At 52.0% G+C, this 20,220-nt stretch overlaps 1 long non-coding RNA gene across 3 annotated transcripts; it reads left to right on the top strand.

Annotated features, from left to right (window-relative positions):
- Window positions 1–85: 85 nt before the first annotated feature.
- Window positions 86–3,579, top strand: LOC135454087 (uncharacterized). 3 transcript variants are annotated; one of them, XR_010442026.1, is made up of 4 exons: window positions 86–677; window positions 917–1,021; window positions 1,581–1,702; window positions 2,411–3,579. It is a non-coding gene; the product is annotated as an uncharacterized LOC135454087 (long non-coding RNA). The 3 variants fall into 3 exon arrangements; XR_010442028.1 differs by having other exon boundaries at window positions 2,449–3,579; XR_010442027.1 differs by having other exon boundaries at window positions 917–1,702; window positions 2,449–3,579.
- The last annotated feature ends 16,641 nt before the right edge of the window (window positions 3,580–20,220 follow it).

The following is a 20,220-nucleotide window of genomic DNA, read 5'->3' on the forward strand; positions in this document are numbered from 1 at the left end:
AGCCAATCCCTGGGCGCGGCGCTGTTCCGGCCACCAATGAGGCGAGGGGAGGAGGGGAACGGCTGCCGTACACGCCCCTCCGGGCGCATCATAGCGGTGAGCTGTCACCGCCGGCCGCTGGCTCCGGGGTGTGGGCCCGCAGCGGGACGCGTGGCCAGCACTGGCTGCACAAAGCGCCTCGCACCGCCGTGCCGCCAGTGCCGCTACTGCCCTGCCCATGCCCGCCACTCTCCGCCACCGCCGCGCGCTGTTCCGCACAGGGTGCAGATAGCTCCTGAGCTCCGCCCGCGGGCTGCGTGTCGTGTCTCGCCGCCTGTGTGTCCCCCGCGGGCTGTGTGTGTGCCCCCCGCGGGCTGTGTGCGTGTCCCGTCCCCGCGGGCTGAGTGCTTGTCCCCTTGGTCCCGCGGCGGGGAGAGGCGCTGATGGGAGGCGGGAGCGGCGGGGATCGGTGCTCGCGTCACTTGGGCGGCCGAGATCGGCGCGGATGGGGCTGGGCGGTGAGTCGGGAGCTGTGGGGTCAGGCACTGGGTTGGGAAATGCCATGGAGAGGCTGTGGGACAGAGCCGCGGCTTTAACAGGGCTGGGAAAAGCGGAGACTGACTGGGGAGCTACAGCGATAGCGGAATGGCGCTGAGGCGGTGTTCGTGCGTCTGGGAACACGGCCCGTGGAGCTGCGGGTGAGCACTTGAGGGCACTGGAGAGCAGGGCTGGGGCGTGTGGGTGGTACCCGGGTGGCAGAATGGGGCGTTGTGGGCTGAGCTGGGGAATTGTGACTCAGATCTGGGGACGGGAACCTGAGGGGTGCTGGGGCAGCTCTGGGAGGCACCGAGGCGGTGGGGTGGGACTGGGGAGCTGCTGAATAGTACCAAAGCCAGGAGATGTCCAAGCTCATCAGGCTCTCCTCTCTCCCCACCAGGCACCGGAGGCATCCGAAGGGAAGTTACACTCTGGCAGTGCTGTCTCCAAAGGCTCCTGAATGGCTCCGGTTAAAATCGGCTGAGGGGTGTGCTTCTCCTCCCAGGTGCCTGGGGGCTCCCTCTGGGGGGCTGGGTGTGGGGCTGATCCCTTTGAGCTGCTGGGGTCTTGGAAGAGGTGGGTCAGGCCATGACAGGGTGCAGTGCTACCTCACCTTGTTAAGCAGAAGGGCAAGGATTCACATCATTCTTGCTCTCTCAAAATGGGATGTTGTTCCTGTAGGTTACCAGAGAATTCCATGCTTCTCCCCATGTCCAGAACAAGCCAGAGCTGGAGGGGAGGGTGTTTAGGGAGGGGTTGGTACCTGATGCTGTGTCCCTGGTGTGTGTGCAGGACCCCAGGCACCCCAAGGCAGAGAACCTGCTGAGTGAGGACAGCACACAGCCCTGGCTTGGCTGCCCCAAGGGTCACAGCAGGCAGCTGAGAGTGGGGCTGTGACTGGAGAGAGCCAGTCCCATTGGCTGTGTTGACGTTGACACTTCCCCGTTCCCCACTCCCGTGCAGGAGCCAGGGCCACGTCCCACAGTGGGGTCAGCAGCTCTGAGCCCCCTTGCCCCTGTCCTTCTCGCTGCTCCCCAGGGAACTACAGCTGTGCCTTTCTGCAGGCTGAGGTGGGATGCTCCTCGTGGCCCTGTGACCAGCCCTGTCACACCTTGGTGCCCACTGATGGCACCAGCTGACTCAAAGCTGGACCAGAATCGCTGCAGGGTTCAGATGTTTTAGGAAGGTAAGGATTGATCCACAGGAAAAGGGCATGGGGAAGAGCTGTGGGCCTGGTCGTGGGATGGAGCTGATTTGGGGGGATGGTGATGGAATGGGGCTGGCAGTAGGATGAGGCTGATAGGAGGGTAGAAGGACAGGTAGGGAAGAGGACAGGTAGACCAGGGGTTAGGGTTGTTTATGGGCTCAGGAAAGCTGTGCCAGCTCTGCTTCCCTGCCCTCTCTTGTGCCCATAATCCCCCAGATGTCCTGGGTGGCACAGCAAAAGAGCAACAAGCAGAGGTAGGAGTGCTGTTGGGCCAGTGGCCAGTGCCCTTCCCCACAGCAGAGCTCAGAGCTGACCATGGGGCAGACATGGGACCACGTGCTGTGACAGCTGCAGCTGGTCTGGAGCTGCACAGTTAAAACTGGCCACAACAGACCCCAACTTGACCAGCCTGGTACATTAAAGAGTAGAGGTAAACAAGTTCCTGGGTAAGACAGTGATAAGTAGGATTGGAACTCCAGCAGGGGAGCCCAGCCAGTCCCATTCAATCCTGAATGCAGGCACCAGCTGCCCAGTGAGCTGGGTGGGGTTGAGACCCCAGCCAATCAAATGTTCAAGTGCAGGAATTCTGAAGCCCCTATAAAAGGGGGTGCCCACCAATAAACTTTGGCTCTTGCTGCAGGAACTCAGTGTGTTCAGTGTTTGCTTGTGTTCTTTGGTGTCCGATAGCGACACCCTCCTGCAAGGCTGCCCCTCCCTATCGCCAGGAGATCCAGGGAGTAGAACCAACAGAGGAGCTGCCTGTGGAAGCTGGATGGGCTGCCTGGAGCCCAGCCCACCTCAGCCACTCTGCCTGGATGGAGCTGTTGACAACACAGAACCAGAACCAGGCCCTGAGGCCCAGAGCTGGCACGAGCCCCCTGGGGTGTCACCTGGAGCTGCTGGCCAAGGATGTGGGAGGTCCTGCAGTGCCAGGTGAGTGAATCTGCACAGCTGTGTCCTGGGCTGGCCCCCAGCTCTGGGACCCCCAACATAAGAAGAGTGTGGAGCAACTGGAATGAGTCCAGAGGTGTCAGAACTCAGTACATCCTTCCGGGTGCCGAGGACCCCACTGGGGGGGCTCGGAGACCCTGGCATGCTGCCCAGAACACCTGGAGATTTGATTTTGACCGTTGGAGCAAGTTGCCAGCTTTGTATGAGGACATGAAGGTCACACAGGTTTGAACAGTGTAATAACAAAATGATCACAGGGTGAAAATGTAGATTTTAGGATTTTTGGTATGGAGGTTATGGGGACAAGATGGAGGAATCTGGGTGTGTCTAGCCTTCCTCCTTCTCCTTCTTGTTCTCCATTTTCTGCAGTGGTGTTGGCACTTTGGGATTGGTTTAGAGTAGAAGTGCACTGTCCAACATAGGTGATAGGTATTGGGAATTAAGTGTAAATAGGAAATACGTAGTTTGTAGTATAAAAGGACAGCACCACCTCGGGGGCGGTCAGAGTGCTCATGGCTGCCCTGCAGAGCGGATCTCCGCTGGGCAGAAAGAAAATTTTATAGATAAGAATTAATAAACAACCTCAAGATCGAAAAGTGAGGAGTCCAGACTCGTTCTTCAGTTGTGCAGAGACATCCTACGCATCTCAGGGCACAATTACTGACAGCAACCCAAGATTTGGCATCCCTGGCTGGGCACGTTCCAAGGGGGCACTGATAAACCTCTTGGGAAGCAGCCAGCACAGCCCGGGAAGCAGCAGCCACTCTCAAGGCCATCCAGAGAGCTGCTGCCGAAGGGACTCGCAGCAGACCAGTCCGGAGCGGAGCCAGAAGGAGCCCTGGATCCGCTCTCCTGTGAACTGCTGGCGTTTCCAGCTGGACCTTCAGACTGACCTGACGACTCGGACTTGGTAAGAAGGTCAAAATTAAGAACATGGGGGGGACATCTTCCCAAAAGCAGTTAAGGATTTTGTCAGCCTTACAAGGCATGTCAAAGGCACACCCGACGGAAATTTCAAAAAAAGAACTTAGAGATCTTTTGCTATGGGTATGCTGTAATTATCCGTACCACCTGCACGGATGATGCTGGAAGCAACCTCAGCAAGATATGGGCAGGTTGCCGAACAGCAGGTTGCTGAACCTCCCACAGGGGCAGAGGGAGGGGAGCAGAGGCAGAAGCGGAGGGCGGCTCTTGTTCCAATTGTCCCAGGGGAAACAGAAACAGCTCCCATAAAAGGGGAGCAGGAGGGAACTTCATCACCTCCGATTCCCTCATCACCCCGAAAGCCCACGGGACCTCCAAAATGCCCAGAAACCCCAGATACTTCAGGGTTATCGGGCTGAGACTCAGACACCCTCTCATTCCTGGGAGAGCTCAGGGCTGAAATTTCCCCAAGCGAATTCGAGGAATCGGACTGTGCCATTATCGGGGCGCGCCCTCCCGATTCGCAGGAGCCACAGGGAAGGGAAAACAGCAGAGTCGGGATGGGGGGCCGAAGTGGGACCAGAGGGGGCAAAGCTCTCTGGCGGCGGGCGCGGTCCCGCGGGCGGCGGCCTCAGGCGGCGGCGAGGGGGGAAGGACCCGGTGGGAGACTCGGGAGCTGACGCGGTTTGCGCGGGCGCGGTGCCGGCGGCAGCTTCGCCCGGCGCGGTGCAAAAAACGCGAGCGAGGGGCAGAAATCGCGAGGCAAATGTGGCGCAGCCACCCGGGGAGAGCTCTCAGACCGCGGCGACCGCGTCTGGGGACAAACCCGGCGGGGCAGCGGCACAGTCCCAGCCGGCACCCGTAGGCAGGCGCGCGGTGATGACGCCGTACCCGGATTCGGGACGCGGAGATCTGCCCGAATCGCGGCGCGGGCAGAAGCCGAGCGGGAATTGCGCGCGCCGGTGGGGGTGCGGATACAGTGCCGGGGGGAGAGGAGGGGATTCAGGAACGGATCAAACCGGGCGGGGGGGAAACATCGGAGGCGAAACGGGAAGGAGACAGTGACGTCAGTCTGGGGGAGGAAAGAGGCGTTCCCGAGATCGCGCGTGCGCGGAAGCCGCGGGCTGAGCGCGGGCGGAGGCGGGTCCGCTCCCCTGTGACGACACGGGCAGGGGAGGGGCGTGCTCGGGGCTCGGGCACATCCCGGGGCTCCGCTCCCTCTCCGGTTCCCATCCCTTCAGTCCCAGTCCCTTCGATCCCGACCTCTCCAGTCCCAGGGAGACACACACGTGCCCAATCTCAACTGCTGGCTCAGTCAAAAATCGCACAGTCTCGGTCTCACTCAAAATCGCGAACGCTGCAGTCAGCCGAACGGGAGCCGATCGCGGTCGCGCCGCCATCGCGGTCAGCCAGGCGGGCGACAGCGCCACCTTGTGGTAGGGTCACCACCTTGCAGGACACCGTCCAGACCTGCCCGGCCAAGCCACAGCGCCGTCTGGTGGCGGGACAGCAACATTGCAACATTTTTTCACACTGCATACAGAAGGAAATCTAAATCAAAGACAAGTACAACACAGCAAATGGAGTTTTCATCAGCTTCTGAATCTCATGAAGCTCAAGACACTTTGATGAGGAACAGCAACAGGATGATACAATAGGCATTACTGCCTCAGAGGGTGTTCCAGCATGGATGTTTTCAGCAGCAACAGCAGCCAGTTCTTCAGGCAGGAAGCCAAATACCTTCTACAATATTTGAGCACGGCCATGGGAACACAAGCACGAGAATTTCAGATTCCTGTTCCGGATTTAGGAGCAAGGCCAAAGTGTCACAGACATTTTTTCACAGAAATCCTTTCTTTGGGATTTGTGCATCTTCTGGGAGGCAAGGGCCCCAGAAGAAGAATGTAAACAATTGTTATCAGCTTCTGTGGAATGCAATAAGATGCACCTGTGATTAGTTCATGTTCCATGTGTACAATTAAGGGCCAATCACAGGAGCAAGCTTGGAGAAAGATTCCCTGAACACAGAACTTTCTTGTAGATTCTTTTCTATGCTATTCTTAGCTTAGCAAGCCTCTGCAACTTCTCTCCTTATTCTTTTTAGTATAGTTATAATGTATTATATATCATATATCAATAAATCCAGCCTTCTGATCATCAAACAAGATTCTCGTCCTTCTCTCACCATGAAGACCTCCTCAAGTCGCTGTAATACCAAAGACCTCAACAAAAAGGAATGTGGATTCCAGAGACAGCAATGACTTCTACAACTCCACTGTACATGCAGATACCCATGGAGATGCGGGTTCTAGAAGAAGAGAAAGTTGAACAACAGATTGGACAGATATTAGAAAAGAACTAGGAAAAGAAAGAGACTTATTACAAGGTTGGGGAGACATCACAATGCCAGTGACATACGATGCACAGGGTCAAAATCAAGTCCCCGGCTGTTCTGGACAGCATGCCAAGGTCTCCAAGCTCCCCAGCAGGTCCTTGGTAACTCTGGACACCCAGAGGGATGTACGGAGTTCTGACACAGAGGAGGCTGTGAGGATGCTCTTCACTGCTGGAGCCCCTCTACTGTGGAGACAGGCTGGGACATCCAGGGCTGTTCAGCCTGGAGATGAGAAGGTTCTGAGAACTGGAAGCCCCTTCCACTGCCTAAAGGGGCTCCAAAAGAACTGGAGAGGGACAATAGCCTGGGAGGACAAGACAAGGGGTAGTGGCTTCAAATTGACAGAAGATAGGGTTATATGGGATATTACAAAGAAATTCTTCCCTGTGAGGGTGGTAAGACACCAGCAGAGGTTGTCCAGAGCAGCTGTGGCTGTCCCATCCCTGGAAGTGTTCCAAGGCCGGGTTGGATGGGGCTTGGAGCAACCTGGTCTAGTGGAAGGTGTCCCTGCCCATGGTATGGGGAGGGCTTAGGAGAAGATGAGATGTAAAATCTCCTCCAACCCAAACTGCCCTCTGCCTCTGTCATTCCTGCCTGCTTTTCCCCAGGCTCTGCACTGCATGTGCCTGCTGCTCCCTTGAGTACCTGCAGGCAGCTGGACAGGCACTGTGCCCACAGTCCTGTTGGCAGGTAATCCCATGGGTCCATGGGTCACGGCCTTCTCCTGCCCTCACCTGGCTGTTTACTGCTCTCAGCCTTTCCCAGACAGTTCTGGGCACTGCCCTTCACTCTTTTGGGCTGGCACTATGTGGCATAGGGTGCCTCCAGCATGTCACCCCTGTGCAGGGCTTCAATTGCCACCTCAAGGACACCCAGGGTGAAAGGAACAGCCCAAGCCTGTGATTCCCAAGAGAGTCAAGTCAGGAGAAATGATGGAGGGGCATCACAGTGTATTCCCAGGCTGCCATGAGAACCATCAGGGAGGGTGCCAGCCCAAACACCACATCATCCCAACACTAGTGAGCTTGTGACAGCCATATCACCTTCCCTTTCCACAGGCCACTTCCTGGTGAATCTGCTCCCCACACGCCTCCCAGTGTGGAGAAGTATTACAGCGACCTGATGAGGGTCTTCAGGGTGAGAGAAGTGGACAAGAATCTTGGTTCAAGATTAGAAGGCTGGATTTATTGATATATGATATATAATACATTATTACTATACTAAAAGGAATAAAGAGTGAAGTTGCAGAGGCTGCTAAGCTAAGAATAGCATAGAAAAGAGTGAATAACAAAGTTCTGTGTCCAGCAGAAAGCAAGGACAAACTCTCCTGTGAGTGGTCAGCAAATCCAAACACTGAGAGAAGCCCAATCACCGCTGCACCTGTTGCATTCCACACCAGCCAGTAACAATTGTTTACATTCTTCTTCTAGGGCCTCAGCTTCCCAGAAGATGAACAAATCCCAAAGAAAGGATTTCTATGAAAAAATGTCTGCGACAGAGAAGAACCTACTGTGGCCTGGCCTTGCTTGTCCCCTGATGCCTGAGTGCCCTGCCCCATTTGCCAGCTTTGGCATTGCCCTTTGGCGTGGCAGGGATGGAGTAGTGTCACTGTCGAGGCGGTCACGACACAAAGCAGAGACCACAAGCAGTCTCAGTTGGCAACTCTTTATTATTGAACATGGCTGAATTTATACACTCTCCAGTTGTTTATGCTGCTTCTACCCTAACTATTGGCCACAATAAGTCAACATAATACTATTAGTGAGAAGTTACAGTGACTTCAACTAACTTTCTAAAAATACTTCGTCTAGCTGCAAGGTTCTCTTATCTTTCTTTTCTTGGTCTACTTGGTTACAGCCTTGGAGAGAGCTCCTTATCAGCTTCTTCTTACTTCTCGGCTTCTTCTCGCTCCTTTAGCTAACAGGCCCACTGTTAGCCCCTTCCACAGAGCAGCATGCCAGCAACTGCAGGGAGACACCAGTACTGCCATCTGGGGGTCAGCCTGCTGTGGGGCTGGCTGCAATGAGGGAACTGAGGGGACACAGGGAGGGGATGTGATTGAGGGTATCTGTGCCAAGGGAAGGCAGAAGGCTCAGCCCTTCGCCTCTGGAATGGCTTCCTTGCCAGCGCTGGGAGCATCACGAGTACCAGACACACCACTGGATGCTGAGAATACTGGGCACTGGGATCCAGGATCATTGGGAACATGTGGCAAATGGAGGCCACAGCAGCTCCCTCAAACCCTGGAACCCATCTTGTTCCCAGTAGGAGCTGTGATGAGCTCCTTGTTCCCAGTAGGGTGCTGTGCTGGGGGACTGGGCTGAGCTCACCGGGGGGGTGTCAGGGCCCTGGTGGGTCTCCTCCGAGAGGCGCTTCCTCCGCTGCCGGGTGGTGACGCTGCCGGCCTGGCTGCTGCGCTGCCTGCTGGCGGCCACGGGCTGGGAGGACTGCCTGCTGCCACGCTGCAGCGTCTCTTCTGGGTCCCCCATCTTCACATCCTCATCCGTGATGGTTCCCAAGGAGGTGGAGGGCTGGGGAGGGGATGTGGGGATGTTGCTGAGGGGCACTGTCCGTTCCCAGACCCCCTCCCAAACCCCAGTTCTGGACAAAGGGCTGCCTGACCCCCCCCTCCCAGCCCTTACCATGCTCTCTAGGGGGTCTTATTGGTTAATTGCGGTGGGGAATTAATCACCGACTAATAAGTCCAAATAAAATGAAATTTATTAATTGATTCAGCAAGCGATAATAGGCAAAGTCAGCACCCTGGGCGTGCTGGGCGACAGGAGAGTCCCCGCTCTTCTACTGCCACACTCTTCTGATATTTCGTTGAGTTCTTATACAGTCTTGTTTCCAGGTTGATGTGTAGTACTCTGCGTATTCTTCTTTCGTGTCTAGGTGGTCATAGTCCACCCCCCAGAGGTCTGAAGATGAAGATTGGTATTTTCCTTTGTCTGATTCCTGGAATTTTAGGCTTAATCTGCTGAGTTCCTGGAATCTTAGGTTTACTGAGCGGATAAGCTGATACTGTGCTATCAATCATAGCAAACCCCCCACCCATATTAACAGTTTACTAAACAGATAAACAAATGTTTGTGAAACCCATTGTCTTTGGTTTCACCTTCCTTATCCTTTTAAGTCTGGAAATTTACTTAAGCAAAAAAATTGAGGTGGTGCGACTTTGTCAGCTTTGATGAACAAACTTGAAGTTTTAACCCATTACAGGGGGTAGCTGGTTTTCAGGTGGGGGGGGCGGGCCTGGTTCCGTCGCTGCAGCTCTGCAATGTGGTTCCAGTCATCCAGCTGCTCTGGCTCATCCTGGCACATGCCCAGCTTCATGGTGCTCTGGCCTAAATCCAAAGCAAGGAAGGGTCAGGGGGCTTCCAAGTAAGACCTGACTCCGCCAAGGCAGGGCAGAACCCCACAGCCAGCAGTCCCAGTGCCTTCCCCGCCCATACACACCGAGGCTGGAGCTGCTGGTCCGCTGCAAGCGCAGGGAGCTACGGGTGACTGGTCGGTAGCCAGGGAGGCCCAGCAGTACTGAATGGCCAGGGGTCTTTTCTGGGGAGGAGGCTTCCAGCTTTGCAAGGGTTTCCTGGGAGGGGAAGCTGGTGAGGGAGCGGGTGGAGGCACCTGAGCGCAGACGGCCCTTAGCAGGGGAAGATGTTTTTGTGGACTGAGCCAATGGGATGTTCTTGATGCAGACCAGTTCCTCAGACTCTCCCTGGTTCTGGGTGTCCAGGTTTAGAGCAAATTTGGGGAAGAATCCCCCAGAGGAGCTCTGGTGGGAAAAGCAGATCCAATCGGCCCCTCTCCCCAACTGGTGTGGGAGGAAAAAATACCTCCTTGGAGAAAGGTGGAAAAAAACTGTTTATTAAACAATAAAACCAAAACAATATCAAACAATGAGACCCCTTGCCACTCTAAAAGAGTGACAAACTGAGAAAACCCCATCCTCGGGTTGCTGCTCCCTCAGTCTCTGATCAGTCCCTCTGGTGCTGGAATTTTCGCAGGCCAGGCCTGGCCTGGTGGGCCGCAGCTGCTGGTGCTCTCCTGGGTGTTCAGTCCAGAGCAGTTTCAAGAGGTCCAAAGAAAAGGGAAAAAAAAACAGTCCAGGGAACTTCTTTGCCTCAGCTAGCTAACACTAACTGAAAAGCAAAAGAAGAGCTCTGTCCCGCTGTCTGTCCACAGACAACACAGTCAGGAGCAGGAATGTGGAGGAGTGAGTGCAGTGTCTGAAAACAAACTGCCGTGCTTCTTCTCTCCCCCCTTTGGTCTCTGGAACCCTCTTAAAAGTACAAAACTTATTATTCAACATAAAGAGAATGAGACGATTGGGGATAAAAGCATCATATAGTCAACCCAGGACATTCCACCCCTTAACCCCATATTGTCTGCTTACTGCTAACACTAATATAAATTCTAACTCTACAAGTACATATATGATACAACCATTATACAGCTATACACAGACAATGGTAATAACATTCAGCAAACAGTGATATTTACACAGGTTTTATCCAACAATCAGATCTCCCTGAGGTACATATCCTGTTGTTCCATCTTTTTTGCATTATCCACCATGTGCAACCTGGTCCCTGAGCAAAAACAACCCCATGAATGGGTTTGTCTGTATTCGAGGCAGGATTAATCCAAACTGTCTTCCCTAATAAACCTCTGACATGTACCACTGGGACTTTGTCTCCATCTACTCTCTGCGAAGGCTCAGACTGGGCAGGGCCCACTCGGTTAGTAGAGCCTCGGGTGTTAAATAACCAGGTGGCTTTTGCCAAATGCTGCTCCCAGTTTTTGAAAGATCCCCCACCCAAAGCTTTCAGTGTGGTTTTTAACAGTCCTTTGTACCTCTCTACTTTTCCTGCAGCTGGTGCATGGTAGAGGATATGGTACACCCACTCAATGCCATGTTCCTTAGGCCAGGTGTTGATAAGGCTGTTCTTGAAATGAGTCCCGTTGTCTGACTCAATCCTCTCAGGGGTACCATGTCTCCATAGAACTTGCTTTTCAAGACCCAGGATGGTGTTCTGGGCTGTAGCATGAGACACAGGGTGGGTTTGCAGGTGGCTTCCAGTGGTGGCTTCCACCATGGTCAGCACGTAGCGCTTGCCCTGGCATGTCTGGGGCAGTGTGATGTAGTCAATCTGCTAGGCCTCCCCATACTTGTACTTGGACCACTGCCCACCATACCAGAGGGGCTTCATTCGCTTGGCTTGCTTGATGGCAGCACACGTCTCACAGTCATGGATAACCTGAGAAATACTGTCCCTGGTTAAATCCACCCCTCGGTCTCATGCCCACTTATAGTAGCATCCCTGCCCTGATGGCCTGAGGCATCATGGGCCCATTGAGCTAGGAATAACTCTCCCTTGTGTTCCCAATCTAAGTCTATCTTTGACACTTCTATCTTTGCAGCCTGGTCTACCTGCTCATTGTTTTGGTGCTCCTCATTAGCTCTACCCTTGGGAACATAAGCATCCACATGGTGGACCTTCACAGGCAGTTTCCCTACCCCGGTAGCAATGTCTTTCCACTCTTCAGCAGCCCAAATTGGTTTGCCTCTATGCTGCCAGTTAGCCTCTTTCCACCTCTCCAGCCATCCCTACAGGGCATTGGCTACCCTCCATGAATCAGTGTAGAGGTAGAGCCTTGGCCACTTCTCTCTCTCAGCAATGTCCAGGGCCAGTTGAACAGCTTTGAGTTCAGCAAGTTGGCTTGATCCACCTCTCCTTCAGTGGCCTCTGCAACCTGTTGTGTGGGGGCTCCATACGGCTGCTTTCCACTTCTGGTTCATTCCCACAATGCGGCAAGAACCATCAGTAAAGAGAGTGTATCGTGTATCTTCTGCTGGCAGTTTGTTGTATGGTGGAGCTTCTTCAGCCCGTGTCACTTCTTGTTCCCCTTCATCAGCGAGACCAAAGTTTTCACCTTCTGGCCAGTTTGTAATTATTTCCGGAATCCCAGGGCGATTCAGTTTTCAAATACGGGCACGCTGTGTGATAACAGCAATCCACTTGCCCCATGTGGCATTGGTGGCATGGTGGGTAGAGGGAACTTTTGCTTTGAACATCCACCCCAATACTGGTAGTCGGGATGCCAGGAGGAGTTGTGCTTCAGTGCCTATTACCTCTGAGGGGGCTTGGACTCCTTCATAGGCAGCCAAGATTCCTTTGTTGGAGTATAGTGGGCTTCAGACCCTCTGTAGCTTCAAATCCAAAATCCTAGGGGTCGGCCTCAAGTCTCCCCAGGCACCTTCTGCAAAAGACTCCAGGACAAGTCATGGTTCCCGGCTGCAGAGTAGAGCATGTTCTTCACATCTGGTCCTATCCTGACCGGGCCAAGGGCTACTGCATGAGCAATCTCCTGCTTGATCTGTGCAAAGGCTTGTTGCAGCTCAGGGCCCCAGTGGAAAGTAGTGTTCTTATGGGTGACCAGGTAGAGAGGGCTCACGATCTGACTGTATTCGGGACTATGCATCCTCCAAAAACCTATGGCCCCTGGGAAAGCATGTGTCTCTTTCTTGCTGGATGGTGGAGACATTGCTGTGATCTTGTTGATGACATTGGTGGGAATCTGACGCCGTCCGTCTTGCCACGTCACTCCTAGAAACTGGATCTCTTGAGCAGGTCCCTTGACTTTGCTCTTCTTGATGGCGAAGACAGCTTTTAGGAGAATCTGGATAATTTTCTCCCCTTTCTCGAACACCTCTGCTGCTGTCTTCCCCCACACAATGATGTCATCAATATATTGCAGATGTTCTGGAGCCTCACCCTTTACCAGTGCAGCCTGGATCAGTCCATGGCAGATAGTGGAGCTGTGCTTCCCCCCCTGGGGCAGTCGGTTCCAGGTGTACTGCACGCCTCTCCAGGTGAAAGCAAACTGAAGCCTGCATTCTGCTGCCAGAGGAATGGAGAAAAATGCATTGGCAATGTCTATAGTGGCGTACCACCTCGCTGCCTTGGACTCCAGCTCATACTGGAGTTCCAGCATGTCTGGCACAGCAGTGCTCAGGGGTGGAGTCACTTCATTCAATGCACGGTAGTCCACTGTCAATCTCCATTCTCCTTCAGATTTACGCACAGGCCAAATGGGACTGTTGAAGGGTGAGTGGGTCTTGCTGACCACACCTTGGCTTTCCAGCTCTCAGATCATCTTATAGATGGGGATCACAGCATCTCGAGTGGTTCTATACAACATTTGGTTGTCGATGCACTATGGAAGTGGTAATTGGCACCTGTTGCTCTTCTCCTGTCAGGCGTCCTACTGCAGATGGATTCTCAGACAACCGAGGCAAGGTGTTCAATTGCTGGATGCCCTATGCCACTACAGCTGCTATCCCAAATGCCCACTTTAGTCCTTTTGGGTCTTTGAAGTACCCACTTCGAAGGTAGTCTATGCCCAAAATACATGGGACCTCTGGGCCAGTAGGATGTTTCTTCCACTCATTCCCAGTCAGGCTCACATCAGCTTCCACCAAAGTAAAATCCTGGGATCCCCCTGTCATGCCAGCAATAGAAACAGACTCTGTCCCCACATGTCTTGATGGGATTAATGTACATTGAGCACCAGTATCGACCAAAGCTTTGTACTCTTGTGGTTCCGATGTGCCGGGCCAACGAATCCACACAGACCAGAAAACACGATTTTCCCTGGCCTCTACCTGGCTAGAGGCAGGGCCCCTCTAAGCCTAGTTATTCTTCTTTCCCTGGGCATATGTCTTGGATGTTCCTTCATGGGGATCAGACAGGTCATCACCATCATACCTGGCAGTTCAGCTATGGACAACTGGAGCTGCTTTCCTTCTGGTGGCTTCCTTCAATTCACGCACCCGTCGTGCCACAAGAGCAGTAGGTTTTCCATCCCACCTCCCCATGTTTTCTCCACAATCACGCAGGTAGAACCTCAGCTCAGCTCGCGGGATGTACCGTCTCTCACCATTTGGGAGACATCTGCCTTGGATACCAGAACCTCTGATCCGTACTGCCGAGATTTGGAGAAGGTCTTCTTCAATCTCCTCTCTGAGCTTCTTATGATTCTCCTCTATCTTGTCCTCTAAGTTCTGCAGACGTGTTTCTACCGCTGCGATTCTGGCATGTGTTTGGGCCATGTACAGCATCCGCATATGCTTGGAGCTTCCTTGCCATGTCAAGCACAGTCGCATCCCTCTCATCCCTCTTCATTATGGCTAAGGCAAAAGCATATTCATGTGGCCCAAGTCACAAGTTTTCGTCACATCACAGGCATGCATGGTACCAAGTCTGGGTTCTTAGTTGTCACATCATCTGAGAAGATAATCTCGGCCACTGCCATTTCTCTCAGGTGTTGGATCCCTTGCTCTCTGGTCTTCCACTGAGTTTGTTGCATATAAAGATCATCTGCACACAGGTATCTTTGTGCAACACTTTCCAAGACCCATGACCAGAGGCTGCATGGATTAGCCCCCTTCATCATTTCTTGGTTGATGACAGGATCCTGTGACAGGGATCCCACATGCCTCACTTCAGTGCCGTCCAGAATTGTAGCCTCGCCTGCAGCATCCCAGAGACAGACTAACCAACTAATTATGGATTCATCAGGTCATCAGGTGTAATCCTTCCGTAAGCCATGAAGGTCCTTCAGGGAAAAGGACTCAATATTTGCGTCTGATCTTGCACCTGCTGCCTGGACTCCTGATTTTATGTCAGGAGGCATTGAGGTTCCTTCTCCTGCATCACCATCATCATCATCATCCACTGGTCAATTAGTTTTTTCCGTGCATTTCCCACTTCTAGTACTGGTAGCAACAGCTATGGGTTTAGATGCTGACTTAGGCTCACTGTCTGGTCTGGCTGCTGGCTTCGAGCCTGGGCTGTTGGCTACAGCTTGAGTGACTGGGATAGCTGATTTATCTCCCTGCCCCCCTGCCTCTGTCTGCTGCCCTACACTATCTAACAAAGGGCGATAAGCATAGGCCAAGGCCCAGCTTATTGCAATTAGCCTTTTCTCCTTAGAATTGTCATGGCACTTCTCTTTTAGGTATTTGCCCACTTCAGTTGGGTTCTGAATTTGTTTCCCGTGGAAAATCCCAGTCTACAGGATCAGAAAACTCCTTTAGGGTTTGGCCTATATTTTCCCATTGTCCACATCACTCAGGATTTTTCACGCCTGCATCTGCTTCTGGGTCAGGGGTCTCACCAGCTCCTCTGGATATCTCAGCCCTCATTCTAGAGAAGCTGCAGACCATATAGAGGAAGCTTACCAGATTAAATACCAGAAAGACGTTCTCTTTAGCATTCAGGGGAAACTGAACATTCTCAAAAAGTGACATAACCGATCCAAAGGAGAAGAAGGAAAGGGAAGGCTGGAAAGTCTTATTCTCGGCTCCTCCTCTAACAGACTGAGTGTAATTACTAATAAATTCCCAAAACGTACTACTGGAATTGGGATGCAGGGTAGGATGAAGAAACCATAAACCATACATATCGTAAACAGACGCCAGTGTCTTTGTAAACGCTTTATAAATCATTATCACCTAGGCCAGCACAACAGCTATTCCAATCCGTACCCCTCTACCATAAAAATTACTTCTTATGGACAATAATCCTAGTGACCAGAAAGGTATTGAAACCTCAAAAAGGTCTAGAGCCCAGAACCACACAAAGGCTTTCACACCCGGAGACATCAGGGATTCAAGCAGCATGGCTACTAACTGCTTTAACAACAACAAACACACAATTAATAGAGTTTTTTCCCACATTTTCCAGCCCCACACTGGGCACCAATTCATGTATTTGTCCAGATTTAGAGCAAATTTGGGGAAGAATCCCATCTGGGTTTAGGTTGAACGGACCTTAAAGCTCATCTCCTTCCACCTCCTCCTTCCCTTGGCTGGGACACCTTCCACTAGACCAGGTAGCTCTAAGCTGCATCCAGTCTGGCCTTGAACACTTCCAGGCATAGGGCAGTCACAGCTTCTCTGGGCAACCTGTGCCAGGGCCTTGCCACGCTCACAGAGAAGAATTTCTTCCTAATATCCCATCTAACCCTGCCCTCTGTCAATGGGAAGCCCCTCCCCCTTGTCCTCTCACTCCAGGCCTATGTCCAAAGTCCCTATCCAGGTCTCTTGGAGCCTCTTTAGACACTGGCAGAGGCTATAAGGTCTTCCTGGAGCCTTCTCCAGGCTGAACACTCCCCACTTTCTCAACCTATCTCCAAAGCAGAGGGACTTCATCCCTTGGAGAGCTTCTGTGACCTCCTCTGTCCTTGCTCCAGCAACTCCATGTCATTCTGACCTTGGGGCCCCAGAGCTGGAAGCAGCTCTGTAGATGGGGTCTCACCTGCAGAGTGGATCAGAGGGGCAAAATCCCCACATTGCACCACTTCCCACTGTGCTGGGGGGGATCAGCTGAGGACATGGCATTTCACAGTACAGTACAGAGGAGAGGGTGGCTCCAGCAGGAAGTGGCAAACAAGGAGGGCTGTGCACTGTCACTGAGCAGCCAGCTCTTGGTGTGTGTTACCTGCTTCTTTTGGTTCTTCTGGATTATCTCCAACTGCTCCACCCACAAGCACAAAAAGTAGAGGTGAGTACACAGCTGAGACATAGGCAGTTTTTCATACAATCACAGAGTCATTTAGGTTGGAAAAGTCCTCTGAGACTGAATGCACTGCCAAGACCACTACTAAACCACATCCACGTGTCTGTTAAATCCCTCCAAGGATAGGGACTCTACCACTGCCATGGGCAGACTGTGCCAAGGCTTGACAACCCTTTCAGGGAAGGAATTTTCTCCTAACAGCCAACCTAAGCTTCTCAGACACAACTTGAAACTATTTCCTATTGTCATGCCCCTTGTTAACTGGCAGAACAAGTTACCTGGGAGATCCCCATCTGGCTGCATCCTCTTTTCAGGGACCTGTTTCACCCTTTAAGGGCAGAGACAGTCCCTCCCCAGCCTCCTTTTCTCCAGGCTTAGCCCCCCTCCCAACTCTCTTAGCTGCTGCTCATCAGACTGGTGCTCCAGATCATTCCCCAGCATTGCTGCCCTTCTCTGGAAGCACTCCAGCACCTGAATGTGACAGTCCCTTTCACACCTAGAAATGTGTCCCACACCCCTAGTCCCTGTCCCTGAGCAGGACATGGATTCAGGGGTGTGCAGAAGTTTGAACACATCCCTTTTCCAGGAGGGCACCTCCATCCACATCCCTCCTGCTGGGAGTGCAATCCCTACCTGACTTGTCAGTCCCTGCTTCTCTTCCAGGAGTGTCCTGGTTTAGGACAACTTGGTAGAGAAATTCCAAAGGAGGGCCCCTCCAGAAAGCAGATCCACATAGCCCCTCCCCCCAACCAGTTCAGGAAGAATTCCTCAGAGACAAGTGGAAAGAACCTCCTTATTTAACAGGCACAGCACTCCCAGCACACAAAATGAACAATACCGGATGACACCACTCTGAAAAAGACAAATTCAGAAAATCTCACTCGGATGCAGTTGGTCAGTTCTCAGTCCCTCCGGTACTGGGGCAGCTGCTGCAGGCCACAAGGTGTAAACTCTCGGTGTTCCCAGGTCCCAGTCTGGAGCAGGTTCAAGATGGTTGAAAAAAAGGAGAGGAGAAACAGTCCAGGAAGAAATTTGGACTGCTTAGCTAAACTAGCTAACAAGCAGAAGCAAAAGCAAGCAGAAGCAAAGCAGAAGCAAGAGCCAGAGAGAGAGAGAGAGAGAGAGAGCAAAGCAAAAAGCCAAAAGCAAAAAAGTGAGAGCAGCCCTATGTACTGCCTGTCTCTGTGTCCCTGATAAGAAAAACTCAAACAAAACTTTCACTCTTCAGAGCCAGTCCTAAAGGCACAGAACATATGAATGGGGATACAAGCATCATAACATCACCCTATGACATTCACCCCTTATCGCCATATCATCAACATCACATCAACTCCCACACATCATGCATGTATTCATACAAAATTTCCATCTGTTCCCCCAAAATTTACAAGCAATACCCATCACATGTGATGCCCTCATCACATTCCCACACTGGACCACTGAATCCAAGCCCTATACTACAGAACTGCAGGATTCCCCCCTTTCACTTTACTCACTTATAGCTCCATGTCATGGTTTGACACTGGCACAATGCCAGTGCCCCCATGAGAATACCCTCTCCCTGGTCTCTGCTGTGAGATGTGACCAGGAATAAGCAAAGCAGGCTCCTACTTAGAAATAAAGAAAACTTTATTAACTAAACTACCAGAAAATAATTAAACTACAAGGAAAGAAAAAAAACACACAAGGAAAACCTTACAAAAGCATTTTTCTCCTCCCCCCACCAAATTCCAATACAATAAATCTCTCAAATCACCAACTCTTGGTCCTTCACCACCTTTTAGAATACTCAATCCTCAGTTCATCAAGAGGAGAAGGAGTCCTTCTTTGTGCCATGGGCTTCCTGTCACAAGTGGCACCACCCGGAGATCATTTGCCATTGTCACATCTTTCCATGCCCAATTCTCTCACCACTGTGCATGGACCAGGGCTGCTTCCAGGGTTTCCTCTTGTAAGGATGCTTCGTCCCACTCCAAAAAAGGCACAGTCTCAACTTTGGGACATCTGTCCCTCCCATATTTTTGCACCCCCTGGGGCCGAGGGGTACCCACACTGAACCCTCCTGGCTCTGGGTCATTACCCCCCCTGGATGCAGTCTCTGTATCACAACGAAACATGGCTCTGTCCATGGCTATACAAAAAAGAGTCCAGCAAAAATGCCACTCCGTCTTCTCCATTCCTCCATCATCTCTCTGGCCCAGACCTTCATCACTTGCCCATTTCCTTCTTCATCCTCTACTCTTATCTCTCTTCTAGAAAGGATAATGTTCTGTAAAGTTTTCATTATCCACAAAGGGGTTAAAAGCTCCCACAAGTGGCTGGACACATCGCTGCCTCCTTCCCCCTCCTTTCCTCCTTCTCAGCCGTGCTGCCTGCTGCCATACACGTTTATCAAGTTTCAGGATAACTCCCAGGCACAGCTCTGTCTCTCTCTCTGGCTCTGTCTCCCAGAAGGGGGAATACCTCTCAGTAGTTCTTCGATGTTTCCACCCTCGGGCCCCTCAGGGTCAGGCCCACCTCTCCCAGGCTGCATGGCTTTCCCCTCCCCCCACCCAGCCAGGAGCTGGGCTGGGGGAGAGATCGAACTCTCTCCCACCAGAAATCCAAAAAGAGCCTCCCAGAGGAGCAGCTCTGCTTCTCACCCCTGTATGTTCTCAGAGGCGTATCCAAATCTCAGTGGTCAATTCAAGTGCCAATACCAAAATCTGAGCACCCATTGGTTTGACTACAACCTCCCAGAAAGCCTGTTTCCTGTCAATGTCAAACCACCACACTCCATCTATCACTTGCTCAGACATTCGACGCTTGCGCATTTCCTTCTCCATCTTCCACTTGCCCAGACCTTCAACATTTACACATTTCCTTCTGTCTCATGTCTGTATGGTTTAATGTACAGACAATGGCAGTAACATCCAACAAACAGTGATATTGCATATCATTCTCACCCCACAATCAGATCTCCCTGAGGTACACATCCTGTTGTTCCATCTCTTTGCATTATCCACCATGTGCAACCTGGTCCCTGAGCAAAGACAACCCCATGAATGGGTTTGTCTGTACTCGAGGCAGAATTGATCCACACAGTCTTCCTTAACAAACCTCTGACATGTACCACTGGGACTTTATCTCCATCTATTATATTCAGGGACTCAGACTGGGCAGGACCTGCTCAGTTGGTGGAACCTCGGATGTTAACTAACCAGGTGGCCTTTGCTAAATGCTGCTCCCAATTTTTGAAAGATTCCGCCACCCAAAGCTTTCAACTGGGTTTTTAGCAGTCCATTGTACCTCTCTACTTTTCCTGCAGCTGGTGCATGGTAGGGGATATGATGCACCCACTCTGATGAAGTGAAGGGAGACGACCCATCTTAATTGATCAGCATCGAACTCCGATTTATTAATTCAATCAGTCACTTTTTATAACAGTGTTAATTAAGCTCATACATATTGCAAAATCCGAGCTCATCATAGATCACAGATTTAAACATTAATCTCTCCTTTTGTTTTCACTACCTGTGGTTTGTTATTGAAACCAAGATTTGCGTTCTCACCCTGATATGAGTGGTTCTCAAAACTTACTTTTACTTTCCCAAAACAGCTAAAGATCACCTGTTATGAGAAAACTGCCTGAGAACTCT

The sequence above is a fragment of the Zonotrichia leucophrys genome, chromosome 1 (genome assembly GCF_028769735.1).
Source record: "Zonotrichia leucophrys gambelii isolate GWCS_2022_RI chromosome 1, RI_Zleu_2.0, whole genome shotgun sequence".
NCBI classification, from domain to species: Eukaryota; Metazoa; Chordata; class Aves; order Passeriformes; family Passerellidae; genus Zonotrichia; species Zonotrichia leucophrys.